Here is a 7,577-nt window from a genome sequence, read left to right on the forward strand (position 1 = left end):
AGTCAAAAGTTCAGCTAGTGATTTAATATTTCATTAAGCTAGGGGACACTACCCACTCTGGTGACCTGCCACAGAGCACAGATTTAATGACTGAATTGCATCTTCTGAGAATTCTTGATTACAAGGTTACTTCTGATCTGCAGTAAGACTGCGATGATCTTTTGTTAAAGGTGTGATTCCATAACACAGAAAATCGTCATTAGAGAAGGCAGCAGCTTTCTGTTCAATAAAGGCACATAATTTATCTTTTAATTATTGAATCTGCAGAGAGCATGTCTGAGGGGGAATTTGTAACACCATTTAAGACAATTTTTGCAATATCACTAAACTGCTCAGTTTATGAAACCACTCTGATTAAATGATAAGCATTTTCTTCTTGAACAGCATGATGCCAACCAAACAGGAAATTGGGGGTCAAATTCATTGTCCTTCTCATTCCAGTAAGGCAATCTAAACCAATCATGATTGCAAAGAATCTACAATTAAACAGAAATTACATCACAGAGAATTCTTTATAAACATCACAATGTATTCCAAGTCATTGTGATAACTTAGGCAGCAACAAGCTCAAAATGAACAGTGTTTGATAACATCTACTCAGAAACAATCTAGAAAAAAAAAAAAGGTTTATTTTTAGCTCAATTTTTGAAAGAGAGATATGGAATTTGTAAGGACAGTACATTTCGTATATAAAAAAAATAGATTGAGTTTTCAAATATTCCTGTATAACAAACCCACAAACAAATGAAAAAATACTGAGCTGAAATTTTGATACAACCACAGTATCTGAGGAGTGAGTAGGCAATGTGACATACAGAACCATGAAACATCTAAAACTCTTTGTTACTGCCATAAATGTGGGCCAGCAACTGATGCCCAAAGACAGCCTCTGAAAACTAAAACATTTTTCCCCATACAGACTGTAAAGTTTCTTTCTTGTTTATAGCATAAGTGTAATCCTGTTTTCACCAGGATGACCATTGCATCAATTCTAATAACAATTTTAGTTTAATTTACGAGAGTTATTTACACTGAAAAGCAATTTCAGACTCTCTAGCCTCTAGGTTTAAAGCTAGAAGGCAATTTTCACTCAATACATTCCCTTAAAATCATGTCTTATTTTTTCCCCAAGAGTGCTTCTTTGTACTGCTTGTTCATCTTAATGAGATTTGAACAAGTTATTTAAGAAGCTATAAATCCCAATTGAAGATTTGACTGATTTTTAAGCAACGCACAGTGCTTTATTGTAGAGCCTTAAGTCTTAGATAATAATTTTCTACATAATATTTAAATAATTAACCTGTTGCAAAATGTGCTCTTTATAAGGTAAGCCTCCAGAGCACAGCTATAAAATGAGTTTGGGACTAAGAATGCATAGTATTACATTTCTATCATTTTGCAAGGCTTCCTCTTTTGCACATCAATTTATTACAATTTATTACTATGTACAAGTACACCACAAGCTAAATTTGTGTAGCATCTGTATTATAAACACTCTTATCTTCCACACTATTCCCTTCAGATAATGCTCTCTTGTTCTTTTCTTCAAAGAGCTGACTGTAGGCAGGGAGGAAAGGAAGAATTATCATCTCTGTGCAGGCAGGAATCAGGATCAGAGAAGCTTAGCTACCTGCTGGAATTGACACAAGAGCCAAGCCTTCCTCCAAAGCAATCTCTGCCTCAAGACTGGCATTCCTTTCAAAGCAGTCTAGGAGATTCCTAAAACACAGCTTGAAATAACAAGGCAACCCACACCTGGATTCAGTCAGTAATAGGTCTTTCTACAGAAGCAAAATGGTTTATTAAATCTAAACCCAGCCCAAATTCATTCACTTGGGCAGTTACCCAATAGTCAGACCTGATTATGAACATTGAATGTAAAGATAAAAAAGCTACTGCTGAAAGGGTTCAATTTTTATGTTAAACTGTTCTCTTGATTTTGAGAAAAGAAAATTAACTGGAAGTCTTCTAAAACAAGTACCTTTGAGAAGTTCAAGTTGTCAGAAATATTACAATACAGAAGAGCTCATATTTTCACTGCTATCACAACAATGTTCCATTACCTTCTGAACTACAAAATAAAGAAATAAATCACACTTTAAGCAATCAAAAGCTAATCTCAGTCAATGAGACTATTGACTGAGATAGACAATAGACTATTTTTGCTTATCATGCTCTGTTCCCTGTTCTGCAGATGAAATATGGTTTTCCTAATTTTATGAACAGGAACCTGGGAAGATGGCATGAGATGAAATTAGGAAATTGAGCAAATAACAAGGGTTTAGACAGAATATTTTCTAGATCAGAAAAGAAAAAAAATTCACACACCTGTTCTTCCATTTACCACTGCAGAATTAAAAAAAAAAAAAACACACAACAAAAACACCCCAATCCACTCCCCTTTACACAAAAGGTATTTTATAATTTATACCTATTCTTTAAATATCCTGTAGATAAAGAATTAAGAATGGAACAAACCTCTCAGAACTCAGCATCAGCCCCACATTCCAGGTCTAACATTGACACTTGCTTTGAGTGCTCACACATAGCTGCTGCTACTTTTGCAAAACTTAGTTCTAGAGATTCTGTAACATTTCAATATTAATAAAAAATTGCTCCCCATTGTGTGAGATTTTTGCTTTCCAATTTTCAGGCAGGCAGGAACCGGCACGTGTTCACTGATTTACTGCACTGTTGCAGAAAGCTTATTTTGAATATATAACAAAAAGCTTCACCACAAATTTGGTGCTTTGTTTGTTTTGAATTTATATCATCTATTTCTGGTAAGGTTTAATTGAGTTAATATTCCACTTCTTGGAAGAGAAAATATTGTGAAAGAAGTTTATAAACATACTGCAAATAGCTGTTTATTCAAGCTATTTATTACTAACAAATTCTACATCACTTATGCTAACACATCTTGTGTAAGTGTGGCATGAATTTCTCACAGCTCTTGACATAATTTTCTTAAATATATTAGCAAACAATTCTGCTGGCAGGACTGGCTGTCCAAAACATGAGTCAAAGCTTTCTTTAAAGAAGCAAATGAACAAGAAGGTAAAATTAAAATTATTATACTAGGTGTTTGCACTGGACCGTAAAAACACCCTGTCATTTTCCAGTGAAAAAATTACTACATTGAGTTCTGGCTCTGTGTGTGGAATTGAAAATAGAGGACTCTGCATAAGCATTTTGCATTTTACCAACTGTGCAATGGAGATACCAATCCAGTAAAACAAAATCCTAGTACACCCTGTGCCATTAGCTCATAAATCAGTTTGAGGAAACATGAAATCAAACAAACTGAGCCAACTCCAGATCCCATTAAGTTTCACTAAACCTCTACCTCTGTGTTTACTATAGATTTTTTATCTCTATGGGAAGTACTCTCTATTGGGAAACCTTGCTTTATTCTCTCAGCCCCTTCTAAGGGGGAGGAAACATCCATGGCTTACGGTGTTGTCTCACTTTCCAAGATGTTAAATGTTGGCCCTCATTGCACACTTTTTAACCTGAATAACTAAAATACCAATTCCAGAGGGCTGGCCTGGAATTAATACTGGCCTACATACAGCTCTTCTGCATCAATTTGGTTTCTGTTAAAAAAGTACAAGATGAAATACACACTCAGAGGGTTTGAAATCCCCTTCTCCAAACTCCCCAGCAGAGCCTCCCCATGCCCAACCCACAGCCAGAGCATTTCTTTGGAAGTGCCTCAAGGCTCTCACCGTGTCAGATGCTCACCTGGCACCCAGGCCATGTGGGACAGATCAAAGGCCACTTACAGACACAAATTTATTCAACCAAATTCTTTAATTGGACACTTTTTATTAATTTTCACCCATTAATTTCAATATTCTTCCATGGTATTATTTCTTACATCTTTCAGAGCAAAGCACTGAGCATCAGCTTCAAAACATTTGCAATAATTTCTAGTTTTAGCCTGTGGGGTTTTTTTTGAGAAAGTAAGGATTTTAGATCTGTTTTATCATATCCTATGCAATAGTCTGGAAGCCTCTAACTTTTTACATTAGACATAAAATAAAAAGAATAAAATCAATTTTTTCCTTTAGCAAAAGTACTGTCTGAACTCTAAAAATGTACACTATCAACTACAGCTAGGTAATAAACCATCCCAACAGTATCATTCCAATAGAATATTTTTCAGATCTATTTAATGCCAAAAGCTATTTTTCCTGAATTTTCCGGATCCCTGCAGACCTTTGGTTCTTCTGCACATTTTCAAGCACTAAGTTCATAATAATAATCTTGACCATGCATAGATCTTTTGTGAACCATTCATGTCAATCGGTGCCATAAATGAGCTAAGAATGAGTTTCTCTAATCACATTACAAGGTAGCTTTGTTGTGTTGGGCTTTTTTTAAAGAAAAAGTGTACTTTTCCCACAACACACAGCTTGTATTCCTTTGTGACTGCTCCAGGAAAGGAAAGGAATGAGGAGCTGAACTTACTGCAGCTAATCAAATGAGTTAAGATTGGAAAATCCTTATCAAGCAAATCTTCAGGAAGCAAACTCAAAGAACACTAAGTTGCTTACTTTCTCCCTGGCACATCAGGAAGGAGAAGGAGGACACAGCAACCCCTTCTCTCACATAAGAATCATTAGCATTTACAAAGTCTAAGCTTTGAGGGGAAGAAAGCCTTCCAGACCCATTCTGCAAAGGAAACCTTTCAAACATCAACTGAGGGCAAATAAATGATGTGCCAAGTCTGGTGCAGAGAGAAAACCTGGGTGCCAGAAAGTTTCCCTCCCCCTTCCTTGGAGGGCCAAAAGAGACAGATTGTTTATGCCTACTCCTATCCTGAAGTTCCCAGAGAGCTCTTAACTCTTGATGGACCAACTCCAGGGTGCAATTCACCCTGAGCTGGACTGCTCTATCCAGCAAGCCCAGAGGCAAGGGACAGACAGAACCACATTACTCTGACTCCCAGACCAAATCTAAGATGAAAGGTTTTAATGTTGAAAACAAAGAAACAAGGCCTTGGAAAAGGAATTTATCCCAATACTAACCTTAGAACTATCAAGCAGGTAAACTTAGGGCTCACTGAAGTCTTGGAGACATCTCTGAACTTAGAAAAACTGTAGCAATCCATATCAAATTAAACTTTATTTTTAGATTTCATTTTACTCTGCTATCAAGACCCAATTTCTCGTACAAAGCAGTGGGTATAAAAAGGAAAAAAAAGCCTCAAAGTGTACTGAAATAACAAGAATACATATCTAGTTTATATTCCACTCCTCTGCTGGAAAAAACGCATGGAAATTGGACAGAAAGACTTTGGAAGACATGGAATTCATTTCAGACTAAACTGATTTCTGAGAATTCTTAAAGCCTAACATATACATTTACAATAGAATCATGTCTGATGTTAGTGTCTACTTAATTTCTTTAGTCTCTCAAAATAACAGAGCCTGTTGGCAGCCTTCACTTTGGAGCTCATTTAACAGTTCCCAGGACCACATTTCATTTTTTCCTTATTCTTGGTTCTGTCTGCCATGCCTGTGTCTGCAGAGTACAGCCCAGTAAGTACAAACTTACTTTTAAAAGCCAGACAACAAGTAATTCTTGTCTGCACCCTTTTGAGTAGAATTATGACACTTATGAAGCACTCAGATCCTCTATGCAGTTAATCATGCCCAGAGGAATGATTGCTGGGTCTAAGTGTTTGTATACCACAGTCCCACATAATCAGTATTTCAGTGGCACTACTCCTATCAGTCTTAAACCAGCATCATCTAACTGGACAAACAGCTCCATTTCATCTCATTTCTGCATTAACAGCACACAAAATATAAGCTTGTTTCTACATTTTGGGGCAGAATAGAGGGATAAATAGCTTCTAGGCTTGCAGCCTGGAATTCGGAGGCAAGGATGTGTCTGATTACATTTTTGTGTGTGCCCAGAGAAGTTAATGACCTTAATGCATAGTACTTAAAACCCAATTCTCTGTCATTAAGTTTCCATTTACACAAACCTGGAACTGGCAGGAGTCTACATCCTCTAGCAAATATATTCTCTATCATTCAGCACAATAATTAATACAAAAGTTCAAAAGAACACTTGTGCTCATCTGCTCTACTCATAAGTTGACTAAAAGATTAAGACATCCCTTAATATGCAGTTCCACAAGAAGATATTTCTTCAAAACTGACCAGGCAGTTCACTGAAATTTTGAAGCATGAGGCTATATATTAAATCTGGTGATTAAGCTTTCAGACAGACCTTACTAGTAGCTTTCTTCCAGACTCAGAGCTTTCACCTTGCATAATAATCCTTGGCTTTCTTGAAAGCACTGAACCTTTGTTGCCAGCTAGCACGAGTTACAGTAGTTAACACCACACTTAATTGTGTAATTAATTTATTGTGACTAAGTTTCCAGCTGAAAGCTCCATGAGTCACGCAGACCCTGCACCACAGGTCTTTCCTCCAATTTCAGTTGAAGCAAAACAAGCATTAAGCAGATTTGTTTTTAAAGCTCAGCATAACACCAACACAGAGCTACTCTAACAGCTTCTCTAACAGCTTGTAAGCCCTTCCATGCTATTTCTGTAACTCAATGTGCAAGGACTGTTCTGTCACCAGCTTTCAAGCTGAAATATTTTTACAGCTTAATTTTTCCACCCTCTGTCCACAAAAGAAGGGTCTTCTGTTCAAGACTGTTCAGATTGCAAGTTTTTACCCAACGGCTTTCACCCTCATAGTATTTTACTTTCCATTATCAGCACTTCCCTCTTGCTCTGTAAGAGACCAAACCCCTGCTCCCCACCTGCCTGTCCTGAGGCTCTAATGAACCAACTTGTTTCACTTTCCGTGTGCTCAGATCCTAAGTTTGAGAGGCTCCACTCTTGCCATTACAGACCCTGCTGCACATGACAGGTAAGAAAGGCAGACCAGTTGTCCCTGCAGTGCTGGTGTGTCACTCAGCCTTTACATGACAATGAACTCAGCTGTCTCCAGTGAGCACAACTAAAAAGAGACATCTTGTTTCAGCCACATAGAAATTAGTGTCAACACAGAATCTGAGGCCATTTAAACAAAGCTCTAGCTGAAAATTCTGTTTCCTAGCTGTAAATTCTGTTTCCTTTGTGGACAAATTACTAGGAAGACACTACATAGTCTTCCAGGATATTAAGTATTTAAATTAAATAATTTAAATAAATTTAAATTAAATAATTCAGTAATTCTACTGAAGCAAGGACCAAACTCTTCTGCTTGCACCTACTTCCCCACCTGTGCCCCCTCCCCAAATCAGAATGTGGCAACATTGATTATTAGCAGCCATATTCACAGCCCCTTCTCAGGTTCATGCCCCTAAACCTTTATCCTTCAGTAATCATTCAGTATTCAGTACAAAAGCAATTGCACCTAATTAGGCACACCTTTGAGCAAAGCAATTTCAGGGAAGCAAGAGAAACCACAAGAAGCAAAGAAAGGAGTGTTTGGGTTGCTGTATAACAGGGTTATTGATGAACTATTTTCCTCATATAAACCATATACATAATAGTCCATAGCTCTAATTTTGTTATCCAACCACCAGCATTCCCTTACCTGTT

Source organism: Agelaius tricolor, unplaced genomic scaffold (assembly GCF_023055355.1).
Source record: "Agelaius tricolor isolate 1412-34295 unplaced genomic scaffold, bAgeTri1.0.p SCAF_10, whole genome shotgun sequence".
NCBI classification, from domain to species: Eukaryota; Metazoa; Chordata; class Aves; order Passeriformes; family Icteridae; genus Agelaius; species Agelaius tricolor.